Here is a 16,000-nt window from a genome sequence, read left to right as displayed (position 1 = left end):
CATAAACTAGACATAACATAGTAAACGAAGATCTAGTACATTAAAATTATACTGAACAAAAATATAAACGCAACATGCAACAATTTCAATGATTTTACTGAGTTACAGTTCATATAATGGAAATCAGTCATTTGAAATCAATTCATTAGGCCCTAATCTATGGATTTCACATGATGGGCAGGTGCACAGCCATGGTTGGGCCTGGAAGGGCATAGGCCCAACCAATTAGGAGCCAGGCTCACCGACTGGGGAGCCAGGCCCAGCCAATCAGAATTTGTTTTTCCCCACAAAAGGGCTTTAACCTGTTAGAGCTCTAGGGGCGCTATTTCATTTTTGGATAAAAAACGTTCCCGTTTTAAGCGCGATATTTTGTCACGAAAAGATGCTCGACTATGCATATTCTTGACAGTTTTGGAAAGAAAACACTCTGAAGTTTCAGAATCTGCAAAGATTTTGTCTGTAAGTGCCCCAGAACTCATTCTACAGGCGAAACCAAGATGATGCATCACCCAGGAATTAGCAGAATTTCTGAAGCTCTGTTTTCCATTCTCTCCTTATATGGCTGTGATTGCGCAACGAATGAGCCTACACTTTCTGTCGTTCGCCCAAGGTCTTAGCAGCATTGTGACGTATTTGTAGGCATATCATTGGAAGATTGACCATAAGAGACTACATTTTCCAAGTGTCCGCCTGGTGTCCTGCGTCGAATTCGGTGCGCAATTGCCAGCTGCTTCCACTTTACCATTTGATTCAGGGGAGAAAGCATGTGTCCAAGAACGATGTATCAATGAAGAGATATGTGAAAAACACCTTGATGATTGATTCTAAACAACGTTTGCCATGTTTTCAGTCGATATTATGGAGTTAATTTGGAAAAAAGTTTGCGTTTTGAGGACTGAATTTATGGATTTTTTTTGGTAGCCAAATGTGATGTATAAAACGGAGCTATTTCTAATACACAAGGAATCTTTTTGGAAAAACTGAGCATCTGCTATCTAACTGAGAGTATCCTCATTGAAAACATCAGAAGTTCTTCAAAGGTAAATGATTTTATTTGAAGGCTTTTATGTTTTTGTTAATGTTGCGTGCTGGATGCTAACGCTAATGCTAACGCTAATGCTAACGCTAAATGCTAACGCGAAATGCTAACTCTAGCTAGCTACTTTTACACAAATGATTGTTTTCCTATGGTTGAGAAGCATATTTTGAAAATCTGAGATGACAGTGTTGTTTACAAAAGGCTAAGCTTGAGAGATGGCATATTTATTTCATTTCATTTGCGATTTTCATAAATAGTTAACGTTGTGTTATGCTAATGAGCTTGCTGATAGATTTACACAATCCTGGATACAGGGGTTTTTTCATAGCTAAACGTGACGCAGAAAACGGAGCGATTTGTCCTAAACAAATAATCTTTCAGGAAAAACTGAACATTTGCTATCTGAGAGTCTCCTCATTGAAAACATCTGAAGTTCTTCAAAGGTAAATGATTTTTTTGAATGCTTTTCTGTTTTTTTGTGTAAATGTTGCCAGCTGAATGCTAATGCTAAATGCTACGTTAGCCATCAATACTGTTACACAAATGCTTGTTTTGCAATGGTTGAGAAGCATATTTTGAAAATCTGAGATGACAGTGTTGTTAACAAAAGGCTAAGCTTGAGAGCTAGCATATTTATTTCATTTCATTTGCGATTTTCATGAATAGTTAACGTTGCGTTATGGTAATGAGCTTGAGTCTGTATTCACGATCCCGGATCCGGGATGGGGAGATCAGAAAGGTTAATAAAGACAGAAATACTACTCAGTTTCATTAGCTCTCCGGGTGGCTGGACTCAAACGATGATGAAGCCAGATGGTGATGAAGACAGATGTGTATGTCCTGGACTGGTGTGGTTACACCTGTCAGGTGGATGGATAATCTTGGCAAATGAGAAATGCTCACTAAAAGGGATGTAAACAAATTTGTGCACAAACTTTGAGAGAAATAAGGTTTGTATGCCAATGGAAATGTATCAGATCTTTTATTTTAGCTTATGAACATGGAACTAACACTTTACATTTTGTGTTTATATTTTTGTTCAGTATAGTATGACATGTTACATTTGGTATGGTTACATAAAACAGGTTACTTAAGGCAAAAACTAAAGGGGGTAGGGTGGATGGGCATATAACGCGAACGTCTAGCAACCCAAAGGTTCCGTGTTCGAATCTCATCACAGACAACATTAGCATTTTAGTAACTTTTCAACCCTCTTAGCTTGTTGGCTAACCCTTCCCCAAACCTTAATCTTTTTAGCTAACCCTTCCCCTAACCTTACCCTTTAACCTAACCCCTAACTTCTACCCTAGCTAATGTTAGCAAGCTAGTAGACGTTAGCATTAGCCACCTAGCCAAAGTTAGCCACAACAAATTTAAATTCGTAGCATATTGTACTTTTTTCAAATTCAGTGTACATTTTGCCATTTGGTAACATATCATACAAAATGTAATCATAACATATCATACACAATGGATGATGGACATCCACAAATTAATACATACGATACAAAATGGCACCGAAGGAGATGGCTGCCGCTTTACGATCCTGGAACCAATTGTGCATGTTTTTTCGCATTATTTGTAACTTATTTTGTACATAATGTTTCTGCCACCGTGTCTTATGACCGAAAAGAGCTTACTCACCACGTACTGGAGGAATACTTTTTCTTCAACGAGACGAACGGCAAGGATTTACTTCAGACGACCGACAAGGTCCTCATCCCCGCCATTCCCAGGAGAAAGAGAAGGAGGTATCAAGGAAGAAGGTCCAGGTGCCTTGTAAGGATCTGTTGCCGAGAGGGTAATCTACCTATTAGCCAACGTACAATCAATCAATAACAAAATAGACAAACTACGATCACATATATCCTACCAACGGGAAAGAAAAAAACTGTAATATCTTACTGTGCCTTGCAAAAGTATTCATCCCCCTTGGCGTTTTTCCTATTTTATTGCATTACAACCTGTAATTTAAATTGATTTTAATTTGGATTTCATGTAATGGACATACACAAAATAGTCCAAATTGGCAAAGTGAAATGAGAAAAATAACTTGTTTCAAGAATTCTCTAAAATAAAAACAGAAAAGTGGTGCATGCATATGTGTTGCTATGAAGCCACTAAATAAGATCTGGTGCAACCTTCAGAAGTCACATAATTAGTTAAATAAAGTCCACCTGTGTGCGATCTAAGTGTCACATGATCTGTCACATGATCTCAGTATGTATACACCTTTTCTGAAAGGCCCCAGAGTCTGCAACAACCCTAAGTGACACCACCAAGCAAGTGGCACCATGAAGACCAAGGAGCTCTCCAAACAGGTCAGGGACAAAGTTGTGGAGAAGTACAGGTCAAGGTTGGGTTAAAAATATCTGAAACTTTGAACATCCCACGGAGCACCATTAAATCCATTATTAAAAAATGGAAACAATATGGCACCACAACAAACCTGCCAAGAGAGGGCTGCCCACCAAAACTCACGGACCAGGCAAGGAGGGCATTAATCAGAGAGGCAACAAGACAACAAAGATAACATAACCCTGAAGGAGCTGCAAAGCTCCACAGCAGAGATTGGAGTATCTGTCCATAGGACCACTTTAAGCTGTACACTCCACAGAGCTGGGCTTTATGGAAGTGTGTCCAGAAAAAAAGTTGCTTAAAGAAAAAAAGAAGCAAACACATTTGGTGTTTGCCAAAAGGCATGTGAGAGACTCCCCAAACATATGGAAGAAGGTAATCTGGTCAGATGGGACTAAAATGTTGCTATTTGGCCATCAAGGAAAACACTATGTCTGGCGCAAACCCAACACCTCTCATCACCCAGAGAACAACATCCTAAGCATACTGCTAAAGCGACACTCGAGTGGTTTAAGGGGAAACATTTAAATGTCTTGGAATGGCCTAGTCAAAGCCCAGACCTCAATCAAATTGAGAATCTGTACGACTTAAAGATTGCTGTACACCAGCGGAACCCAACCAAATTGAAGGAGCTGGAGCAGTTTTGCCTTGAAGAATGGGGAAAGAAATCCCAGTGTCTAGATGTGCCAAGCTTATAGAGACATACCCCAAGAGACTTGAAGCTGTAGTTCTGTTTTTTAGTCTTATTCTGGGATTCTTCCGATGACATTGAGGAGTACACCACATCAGTCACATTTCTTCATCAATAAGTGCATTGATGACGTCGTCCCCACAGTGATCGTACGTACATACTAGAGGTCGACCGATTAATCAGAATGGACGATTAATTAGGGCCGATTTCAATCGGAAATCTGTATTTTTGGACACCGATTTGGCCGATTTATATATATATATTTTTTTACACCTTTATTTAACTAGGCAAGTCAGTTAAGAACACATTCTTATTTTCAATGACGGCCTAGGAACGGGGGGTTAACTGCCTTGTTCAGGGGCAGAACGACAGATTTTTACCTTGTCAGCTCGGGGATTCAATCTTGCAACCTTACAGTTAACTAGTCCAACACTCTAACCACCTGCTTCACATTGCACTCCACGAGGAGACTGCCTGTTACGCGAATGCAGTAAGAAGCCATGGTGAGTTGCTAGCTAGCATTAAACTTATCTTATAAAAAACAATCAATCAATCAATCATAATCACTAGTTAACTACACATGGTTGATGATATTACTAGTTTATCTAGCGTGTCCTGCGTTGCATATAATCGATGCAGTGCGCATTCGCAAAAGAGGACTGTCGTTGGTCCAACGTGTACCTAACCATAAACATCAATGCCTTTCTTAAAATCAATACACAAGTATATACATTTAAACCTGCATATTTAGTTAATATTGCCTGCTAACATGAATTTCTTTTAACTAGGGAAATGGTGTCACTTCTCTTGCAACAGAGTCAAGGTATATGCAGCAGTTTGGGCCACCTGGCTCATTGCTAACTGTGTGAAGACTACTTCTTCCTAACAAAAACAGCCAACTTCGCCAAACGGGGGATGATTTAACAAAAGCGCATTTGCGAAAAAAGAACAATCGTTGCACGACTGTACCTAACCATAAGCATCAATGACTTTCTTAAACTCAATACACAGAAGTATATATTTTTAAACCTGCATATTTAGCTAAAAGAAATCCAGGTTAGCAGAGAATATTAACCAGGTGAAATTGTGTCACTTCTCTTGCGTTCATTGCATGCAGAGTCAGGGTATATGCAACAGTTTGGGCCGCTTGGCTCGTTGCGAACTAATTTGCCAGAATTTTACGGAATTTTGACATAACATTGACGGTTGTGCAATGTAACAGGAATATTTAGACTTATGGATGCCACCCATTAGATAAAATACAGAATGGTTCCGTATTTCACTGAAAGAATAAACGTCTTGTTTTCGAGATGATAGTTTTTGGATTCGACCATATTACTGACCTAAGGCTCGTATTTCTGTGTGTTATTATGTTATAATTAAGTCTAGAATTTGATAGAGCAGTCTGACTGAGCGGTGGTAGGCAGCAGCAGGCTCGTAAGCATTCATTCAAACAGCACTTTTGTGCATTTTGCCAGCAGCTCTTCGCTTTGCTTCAAGCATTGCGCTGTTTATGACTTCAAGCCTATCAACTCCCGAGATTAGGCTGGTGTAACCGATGTGAAATGGCTAGCTAGTTAGCGGGGTGCGCACTAATAGCGTTTCAAATGTCACTCGCTCTGAGACTTGGAGTAGTTGTTCCACTTGCTCTGCATGGGTAGCGCTGCTTCAAGGGACGGAAGCTATACTGTTACACTGGCAATACTAAAGTGCCTATAAGAACATCCAATAGTCAAAGGTATATGAAATAAAAATCGTATAGAGAGAAATAGTCCTATAATTCCTATAATAACTACAACCTAAAACTTCTTACCTGGGAATATTGAAGACTCATGTTAAAAGACTCACTTGCTCTGCATGGGTAACGCATGGGTAACGCTGCTTCAAGGGTGGCTGTTGTCGATGTGTTCCTGGTTCGAGCCCAGGTAGGGGCGAGGATAGGGACGAAAGCTATACTGTTACACTGGCAATACTAAAGTGCCTATAAGAACATCCAATAGTCAAAGGTATATGAAATAAAAATCGTATAGAGAGAAATAGTCCTATAATTCCTATAATAACTACAACCTAAAACTTCTTACCTGGGAATATTGAAGACTCATGTTAAAAGGAACCACCAGCTTTCATACAGTGCCTTGCGAAAGTATTCGGCCCCCTTGAACTTTGTGACCTTTTGCCACATTTCAGGCTTCAAACATAAAGATATAAAACTGTATTTTTTTGTGAAGAATCAACAACAAGTGGGACACAATCATGAAGTGGAACGACATTTATTGGATATTTCAAACTTTTTTAACAAATCAAAAACTGAAAAATTGGGCGTGCAAAATTATTCAGCCCCTTTACTTTCAGTGCAGCAAACTCTCTCCAGAAGTTCAGTGAGGATCTCTGAATGATCCAATGTTGACCTAAATGACTAATGATGATAAATACAATCCACCTGTGTGTAATCAAGTCTCCGTATAAATGCACCTGCACTGTGATAGTCTCAGAGGTCCGTTAAAAGCGCAGAGAGCATCATGAAGAACAAGGAACACACCAGGCAGGTCCGAGATACTGTTGTGAAGAAGTTTAAAGCCGGAAAAGATTTCCCAAGCTTCAAACATCCCAAGGAGCACTGTGCAAGCGATAATATTGAAATGGAAGGAGTATCAGACCACTGCAAATCTACCAAGACCTGGCCGTCCCTCTAAACTTTCAGCTCATACAAGGAGAAGACTGATCAGAGATGCAGCCAAGAGGCCCATGATCACTCTGGATGAACTGCAGAGATCTACAGCTGAGGTGGGAGACTCTGTCCATAGGACAACAATCAGTCGTATATTGCACAAATCTGGCCTTTATGGAAGAGTGGCAAGAAGAAAGCCATTTCTTAAAGATATCCATAAAAAGTGTCGTTTAAAGTTTGCCACAAGCCACCTGGGAGACACACCAAACATGTGGAAGAAGGTGCTCTGGTCAGATGAAACCAAAATTGAACTTTTTGGCAACAATGCAAAACGTTATGTTTGGCGTAAAAGCAACACAGCTGAACACACCATCCCCACTGTCAAACATGGTGGTGGCAGCATCATGGTTTGGGCCTGCTTTTCTTCAGCAGGGACAGGGAAGATGGTTAAAATTGATGGGAAGATGGATGGAGCCAAATACAGGACCCTTCTGGAAGAAAACCTGATGGAGTCTGCAAAAGACCTGAGACTGGGACGGAGATTTGTCTTCCAACAAGACAATGATCCAAAACATAAAGCAAAATCTACAATGGAATGGTTCAAAAATAAACATATCCAGGTGTTAGAATGGCCAAGTCAAAGTCCAGACCTGAATCCAATCGAGAATCTGTGGAAAGAACTGAAAACTGCTGTTCACAAATGCTCTCCATCCAACCTCACTGAGCTCGAGCTGTTTTGCAAGGAATGGAATGTGAAAAAATTTCAGTCTCTCGATGTGCAAAACTGATAGAGACATACCCCAAGCGACTTACAGCTGTAATCGCAGCAAAAGGTGGCGCTACAAAGTATTAACTTAAGGGGGCTGAATAATTTTGCACGCCCAATTTTTCAGTTTTTGATTTGTTAAAAAAGTTTGAAATATCCAATAAATGTCGTTCCACTTCATGATTGTGTCCCACTTGTTGTTGATTCTTCACAAAAAAATACAGTTTTATATCTTTATGTTTGAAGCCTGAAATGTGGCAAAAGGTCGCAAAGTTCAAGGGGGCCGAATACTTTCGCAAGGCACTGTATGTTCTCATGTTCTGAGAAAGGAACTTAAACGTTAGCTTTCTTACATGGCACATATTGCACTTTTTACTTTCTTCTCCAACACTTTGTTTTTGCATTATTTAAACCAAATTGAACATGTTTCATTATTTATTTGAGGCTAAATTGATTTTATTGATGTATTATATTAAGTTAAAGTAAGTGTTCCTTCAGTACTGTTGTAATGGGCATCGGCTTTTTTTGGTCCTCCAATAATCGGTATCGGTATCGGCGTTGAAAAATCCTAATCGGTCGACCTCTAGTACATACCCCAACCAGGAGCCATGGATTACAGTCAACATCCGCAATGAGCTAAAGGCTAGAGCTGCTGCTTTCAAGGAGTGGGATTCTAGCCCGGAAGCTTGTAAGAAATCCCGCTATGTCCTCCGACGTACCATTAAACAGGCAAAGCTTCAACACAGGACTAAGATTGAATTGTACTACACCGGCTCCGACGCTCGTCGGATGTGGCAGGGCTTGCAAACTATTACAGACTACAAAGGGAAGCACAGCCACGAGCTGCCCAGTGACACGAGCCTACCAGACAAGCTAAATTACTTCTATGCTCACCTTGAGGCAAATAACACTGAAGTATGCATGTTCTGGACAACTGTGTGATTATGCTCTCCCTAGCCAATGTGAGTAAGACCTTTAAACAGGTGAACATTCAAAAGGCCGCAGGGCCAGACGGATTCTCAGGACGTGTACTTCAAGCATGTGCTGACCAACTGGCAAGTCTTCACTGACATTTTCAACCTGTCCGTCTGTAATACCAACATGTTTCAAGCAGACCACCATAGTCCCTGTGCCCAAGAACACTAAGGTAACCTGCCTAAATGACTACTGACCCGTAGCACTCACGTCTTTAGCCATGAAGTGCTTTGAAAGGCTGGTTATGGCTCACATCAACACCATTATCCCAGAAACCCTAGACCCACTCCAATTTGCATACCACCCCAACAGATCCACAGATGATGCAATCTCTATTGCACACAACACTGACCTTTCCCACCTGGACAAAAGGAACACTTATGTGAGAATGCTATTCATTGACTACAGCTCGTGTTCAACACCATAGTGCCCTCAAAGCTCATCACTAAGCTAAGGACACTGGGACTGAACACCTTCCTCTGCAACTGGATCCTGGACTTCCTGAGGGGCCGCCCCCAGGGGGTAAGGGTAGGTAATAACACATCCACCATGCTCATCCTCAACACGGGGCCCCTCTGGGGTGCGTGCTCAGTCCCCTCCTGTACTCCTTGTTCACTCATGACTGCATGGCCAGGCATGACTCCAACACCATCATCAAGTTTGCCGATGACACAACAGTGCTAGGCCTGATCACCAACAACGATGAGACAGCCTACAGGGAGGAGGTCAGAGACCTGTCCGTGTGGTGCCAGAACAACAACCTCTCCCTCAACGTGATCAAGACAAAGGATATGATTGTACCGGTACCCCCTGAATATAGCCTCTCTACTGTTATTTTACTGCTGCTGTTTAATTATTAGTTCATTTCATTTTTCTATTTTTTACTTATCTATTTTTTTCTTAACTTTTTAAAGCATTGTTAGTTAAGGGCTTGTAAGTAAGCATTTCACTGTTGTATTCTGCGCATGTGACAAATAAAATTTGATTTGAAAAAAAAAAATCGGACTTACATACGTAAAATGACAAAATGCTCTGAGACCAGGTTGTATACATTGGAAAAGCGCTGAAAGCTTTGCTTCATCAGCCCTAACGAAGGCTCTCCATGTGCTCATCTAAAAGTGATAGACTTGTAGGCCACTATATCAAACAATAAAAATATATATATTTAATGATTATTTAAACGATAGGCCTAATCTACCTGCACATTCTCAGTCATTCCATTCTAAATGATTGTATTGCCATAGAAAGACCACGGTAGAAACCACTGCTGGCTCGGCCTTTAGGTGTCCAATGGGCTTATTATTGCGCATATATTTGACAATTGCTGTTTAGGAACGAATCAATTTTGCCGATATCTGACCTAGGCTAATTCAGAGCTACAATTTATAGGTAAAAAGCATGTTGACGCATTACTCCATAGCCTATATTGGATTTCCATTTTTTTTTTAACGTATGACAGTGTGACATTGTAGCCTATAACTATTCCTCCGCCACATCCCATACAGGTGGTTATGATGTGCAACAATATAACAACAATGTAGCCTATCTTTCTCCATCTCCAGTAGGCTACTAGAAGCACTCACCCTCACCAACTGGATCAGTGCGCGTGTCAAGGAAAAGCAGCGAGTCCAAAGTTATGACAACCCACACACCATCCTCCTCTCCGCGGGGCAAAAATGAAATTATGCCGCAGTGTGGTGTTTCCTTTTCTTACAACAGAATAACCAGATCAATTAACACCGACATCGGTCAACGGCATCTTCTTTGGAGCGGGTTTCACGTTCTTCTTGTGGCTCACTGTATGCTTGCAGCGCAATTTAAAAGACCGTACCAATATTTCTGAAAGCAGGGGCGCACAATGCGTACAGGTTTTCTAAACGTTAACAAAGGTGATATCCTAATTATTTTGTGCATTAGATAAAACATATTGAAAATATTAGGTATTATTTTGATTATACAAAGTTATGGCCAATAATAAACATTATCATCCACCCAAAATGGTACTGGCGCAATTTTGTCCAATAGCGGAAATGAGAGAATGTGGTTTGTGTTTCGGGAACTATCTGGGGTCCTTATCGGATGGTGCTTGACCATGATAACCAACAGGTCTGATAATGGCGTACTAAACGACCTGTTTACGCAGGTCTTCAAGTTTTGTTGATAAGGGGGGTAATGAATGGGCTAATAATCATATAATTAATAAAGGATGAATTAGGCCTAATGAGAACCTTCTTTAGAGGGCATAGTGTGAGATGTTATTATGTCAGCATTACATTGTTAACTTACATGCTATTCATTATGTCACTCAGACTGTGCATTCTACTTACTTCAATAAATGATTTATATTATCAAGCAAGCCAACACGTCTTAGGCTAGTATGAATTTGCTACTTTGATTAGCCAACCAAAATGCCCAAGGGGAAATCCCACCCATGTCATATATGTTTTACATATTATCTGTCTGATAACCTTGCAACCCAGAACCAATGATAACAATCTTTCACCAGAGACTAGATCTGCATCCCAAATTGTACCTCATTCATTAGTGTACTACTTTTGACCAGAGCCCTGTGGGCCCTGATCAGAAGTAGTGGACTATATAGGGAATCAAATCAAATCAGATTGTATTAGTCACATGCGCTGAATACAACAGTGAACAGTGAAATGCTTACTTATAAGCCCCTAACCAACAATGCAGTTTAAAAAATATAAATAAGATTAAGAAAAAAGTAGTTAAAGAGCAGCATTAAAATAACAATAGTGAGACTACATACAGGGGGTACCGGTACAGAGTCAATGTGGAGGCTATATACAGGGGGTACCGGTACAGAGTCAATGTGCCGGCACCGGTTAGTCAAGGTAATTGAGGTAATATGTACATGTACAGTTGAAGTGGGAAGTTTACATACACCTGAGCCAAATACATTTAAACTCAGTTTTTTGACAATTCCTGACATTTAATCCTAGAAAAACTTCCCTGTCTTAGGTCAGTTAGGATCACCACTTTATTTCAAGAATGTGAAATATCAGAATAATAGTAGAGAGAATAATTTATTTCATCACATTCTCAGTGGGTCAGAAGTTTACATACACTCAATTAGTATTTGGTAGCATTGCCTTTAAATTGTTTAACTTGGGTCAAACGCTTCGGGTAGCCTTCCACAACCTTCCCACAATAAGTTGGTGTGAATTTTGTCCCATTCCTCCTGACAGAGCTGGTGTAACCGAGTCAGGTTTGTAGGCCTCTTTGCTCGCACACACTTTTTCAGTTCTGCCCAAAAAAATTCTATAGGATTGGGGTCAGGGCTTTGTGATGCCCACTCCAATACCTTGACTTTGTTGTCCTTAAGCCATTTTTCCACAACTTTGGAAGCATGCTTGGGTTCATTGACCATTTGGAAGACCCATTTGCGACCAAGCTTTAACTTCCTGACTGATGTCTTGAGATGTTGCTTCAATATATCCACATAATTTTCCATCTTCATGATGCCATTTATTTTGTGAAGTGCACCAGTCCCTCCTGTAAGCAAAGCAACCCCACAACAGGATGCTGCCAACCCTGTGCTTCACGGTTGGGATGGTGTTCTTCTGCTTGCAAGCCTCCCCATTTTTCCTCCAAACATAATGATGGGCATTATGACCAAACAGTTCTATTTTTGTTTCATCAGACCAGAGGACATTTCTCCAAAAAGTATGGTCTTTGTCCCCATGTGCAGTTGCAAACCGTGGTTGGCTTTTTTACAGCGGTTTTGGAGCAGTGGCTTCTTCCTTGCTGAGCGGCCATCCAGGTTGTGTTGATATAGGACTCGTTTTACTGTGGATAGGGATACTTTTGTACCTGTTTCCTCCAGGGTCCTTTTCTGTTGTTCTGGGATTGATTTGCACTTTTCGCACCAAAGTACGTTAATCTCTAGGAGGCAAAACGCGTCTCCTTCTTGAGCGGTATGATGGATGCGTGGTCCCATGGTGTTTATACTTGCGTACTATTGTTTGTACAAATGAACGTGATACCTTCAGGCATTTGGAAATTGTTCCCAAGGATGAATCAGACTTGTGGAGGTCTACAAATTTTTTTCTGTGTTCTTGGCTAATTTTTCTTTTGATTTTCCCATGATGTCAAGCAAAGACGCAGAGTTTAAAGGTATGCCTTGAAATACATCCTCATGTACACCTCCAATTGACTCAAATTATGTCAATTAGCAATGTCAATCAGAAGCTTCTAAAGCCATGACATCGTTTTATGGAATTTTCCAAGCTTTTTGAAGGCACAGTCAACTTAGTGTAAGTAAACTTCTGACCCACTGGAATTGTGATACGGGGAATTATAAGTGAAATAATCTGTCTGTAAACAATTGTTGAAAAAGAACTTGTGTCATGAACAAAGTAGATGTCCTAAACGACTTGCCAAAACTATAGTTTGTTAACAAGAAATTTCTGGAGTAGTTGAAAAACAAATTTTAATGACTCAAGTGTATGTAAACTTTCGACTTTAACTGTAGGTAAGAGTTATTAAAGTGACAATGCATAGATAACAACAGAGAGTAGCAGCAGTGTAAAAGAGGAGGGGGGGAGGAGGCAATGCAAATAGTCTGGGTAGCCATTTGATTAGATGTTCAGCAGTCTTATGGCTTGGGTGTAGAAGCTGTTTGGAAGCCTCTTGAACCTGGACTTGGCGCTCCGGTACCGCTTGCCATGCGGTAGCAGAGAGAACAGTCTCTGACTGGGGTGGCTGGAGTCTTTGACAATTTCTAGGGCCTTCCTCTAACACTGCCTGGTTCTATACCAGGCCCTTGATGGAAGGAAGCTTGGCCCCAGTAATGTACTGGGCCGTACGGACTACCCTCTTTAGTACTTTGCGGTCGGAAGTATAGCAGTTGCCATACCAGGCAGTGATGCAACCATGCTCTCAATGGTGCAGCTGTAGAAACTTTTGAGGATCTGAGGACCCATGCAAAATCTTTTCAGTCTCCTGAGGGGGAATATGTTTTGTTGTGCCCTCTTCACAACTGTCTTGGTGTGTTTGGACCATGTTAGTTTGTTGATGATGTGGACTCCAAGGAACTTGAAACTCTGAAACCTGCTCCACTACAGCCCCGTCGATGAGAATGGGGGCGTGCTCGGTCCTCCTTTTCCTGTAGTCCAATTATCTCCTTTGTCTTGATCACGTTGATGGAGAGGTTGTTGTTCTGGCGCCACATGGCCAGGTCTCTGACCTCTCCTCCCTATAGGCTGTCTCGCGTTGTCAGTGATCAGGCCTACCACTGTTGAGTCGTCTACAAACTTAATGATGGTGTTGGAGTCGTACCTGGCCATGCAGTCATGAGTGAACAGGGAGTACAGGAGGGGACTGAGCACGCACCCCTGAGGGGCCTCTGTGTTGAGGATGAGCGTGGCGGATGTGTTGTTACGTACCCTTACCATCTGGGGGCGGCCCGTTAGGAAGTCCAGGATCCAGTTGCAGAGGGAGGTGTTTAGTCCCAGGCTCCAAGCAGAACACTCTCCCAACAAATCATGAGGCAGACATGCCAGAACATTATGCTTTGCCACAACTTTGCAGGTAATGCCTTTGCAGTTTAGTCAAGGCATTTGACGCAAACTACCCACTCTCAAAATGCAGTCATTAAAAATAACCTCTGCTCAGTCTTGCTAGCTACTATTTTCTATTTTAGTTAACTAGTGACTTAGTTCCTCTGCCTCCCAACAGGATTTCTTGACCATGAGGTGCTGGTCCAAGGTAGTGTACTACAGGGAATAGGGTGCCATTTCAGACACTTGTCTTTTCATATCCATACACGCTAGCAGTTCTGCCAACACTGGCTGTTAAATTAAATATTTTGCCCAAACCCAAAATGTGGATGGGCCCCGAGGGTCAGGCCCAACAAGCATGCGTTCGTTAGCTCTGAAATATACTGGGTTCATCAGGCAGGAACTAATGGCCCAAAGAGGTAATGTTTGTTGATCACTCTGCAGTGATCACTCACTGGCACAGCCACAGTCAATCTAACCTTAACCATGCCTAACCTTAAATTATGACCTAAAAGTGCATTTGTTACAAACTTCATTTTGACTTTACAGCTGGCACACCTAGTGGGAATTGTTCAATTCTGCCTCCAGGACAAGACTCATCCCAATAAATCTTGACCAGCACACTGCAATTGCCAGTATCACTTGTACATATCAGCCTTTGACTTTGTCAGATGTGGTTTCATATAGCAGTTATGGCCCTTTCCTATCCACTAACTCTGATCTGTTGATAGAATGCTGTGGTGGCCCCATTTTGTCTCACTCCAAGAGGCACACTCACTCCTGATGACCCAACAACCAAGTGACCTCGACACCACAACTGCTCCTGGAGAGGTGAACAATGCTGAAAAGGGGCACTCAAACAGTGAAGGGACTACCACTGTACCACAACACTAAGGAGACATGCTCTCATCAGAACTCCCAAAACAATGAACACGAGATGAGATGACTGTTAACCTTGAAGAATACATTATTTCAAGATACCTTGACAATGAATTTCTGTGTTTACTCCAGCATGTAGTGCATAATTGTAAACTGAAACATTACCTTTAAGGGACTGTCCACTTAAGTGTTTCAGATCATGTTCTTTGGGGGTTAAAGTACAGCTGGTTTAGACCACAAATTACATTCCAGCCTTATCTAAAAATGATTCCCCCTCAATCTACACAATAACCCATGACCAAGCAAATGTAACCACATTAAAATAACTTCAGACGCTTTACTTAGTACTTTGTTGCACCTTGGGTAGCAATTACAGCTTAAGTTGTCTTGGGGAAATGCTACAAGCTTGGCACACCTAAAATCAGCAAAAAGCCTTTTTTCAGGACCCAGGAAGAGTGGGTTAACATCTCTGAGCAAATCCTCTGCAGTCTGAGGAGCTGCACTGCAGTACTTTATGCAGCTGGTGGCCACACCATATACTGACTTCTGATTTTTGACCCCCCCCCCCCCCTGTTCAGAGACACATTCAATTTCTGTTAGTCACATGTGACGAACTTGTTAAGTTTGTCAATTTATATTAATACAAATATTTACATGTTTAAGTTTGCTTAACATGACAGGACAGTTGACAGGATGCTTTTCTTTGAGTGTATATTTGGAGATGCCACTTCTCTGCAGATCCTCAAGCTCTCAGGTGGGATGGGCAGTGTCACTGCAAAGCTGTTCAGTATCTCCAGAGATGTTTGCTCTGGCTGGAACACTCAATGACAGACTTGTCATTCCTGCGTTGGCTGTGTAAGGTCATTGTCCTGTTGGAAGGCAGATCTTTGCCCCAGTCTGAAGGTTTTAGTCAAGGATCTCTACTTTGCTCTGTTCATCTTTGCCTTGATCCTGGCTAGTCTCGCTGTCACTGAAAAACATCCCCACAGCATGATGCTACCAACATGCGTCACTGTAGGGATGGTGCCAGGTTTCCTCGAGTTGGCCTGAATGCTAAGCGTCAAGTTCAATATTGGTTTCATCAGACCAGCGCATCTTC

This window comes from Oncorhynchus clarkii, chromosome 18, assembly GCF_045791955.1.
Source record: "Oncorhynchus clarkii lewisi isolate Uvic-CL-2024 chromosome 18, UVic_Ocla_1.0, whole genome shotgun sequence".
NCBI lineage: Eukaryota > Metazoa > Chordata > Actinopteri > Salmoniformes > Salmonidae > Oncorhynchus > Oncorhynchus clarkii.
Note: the sequence above shows the minus strand (reverse complement) of the source record.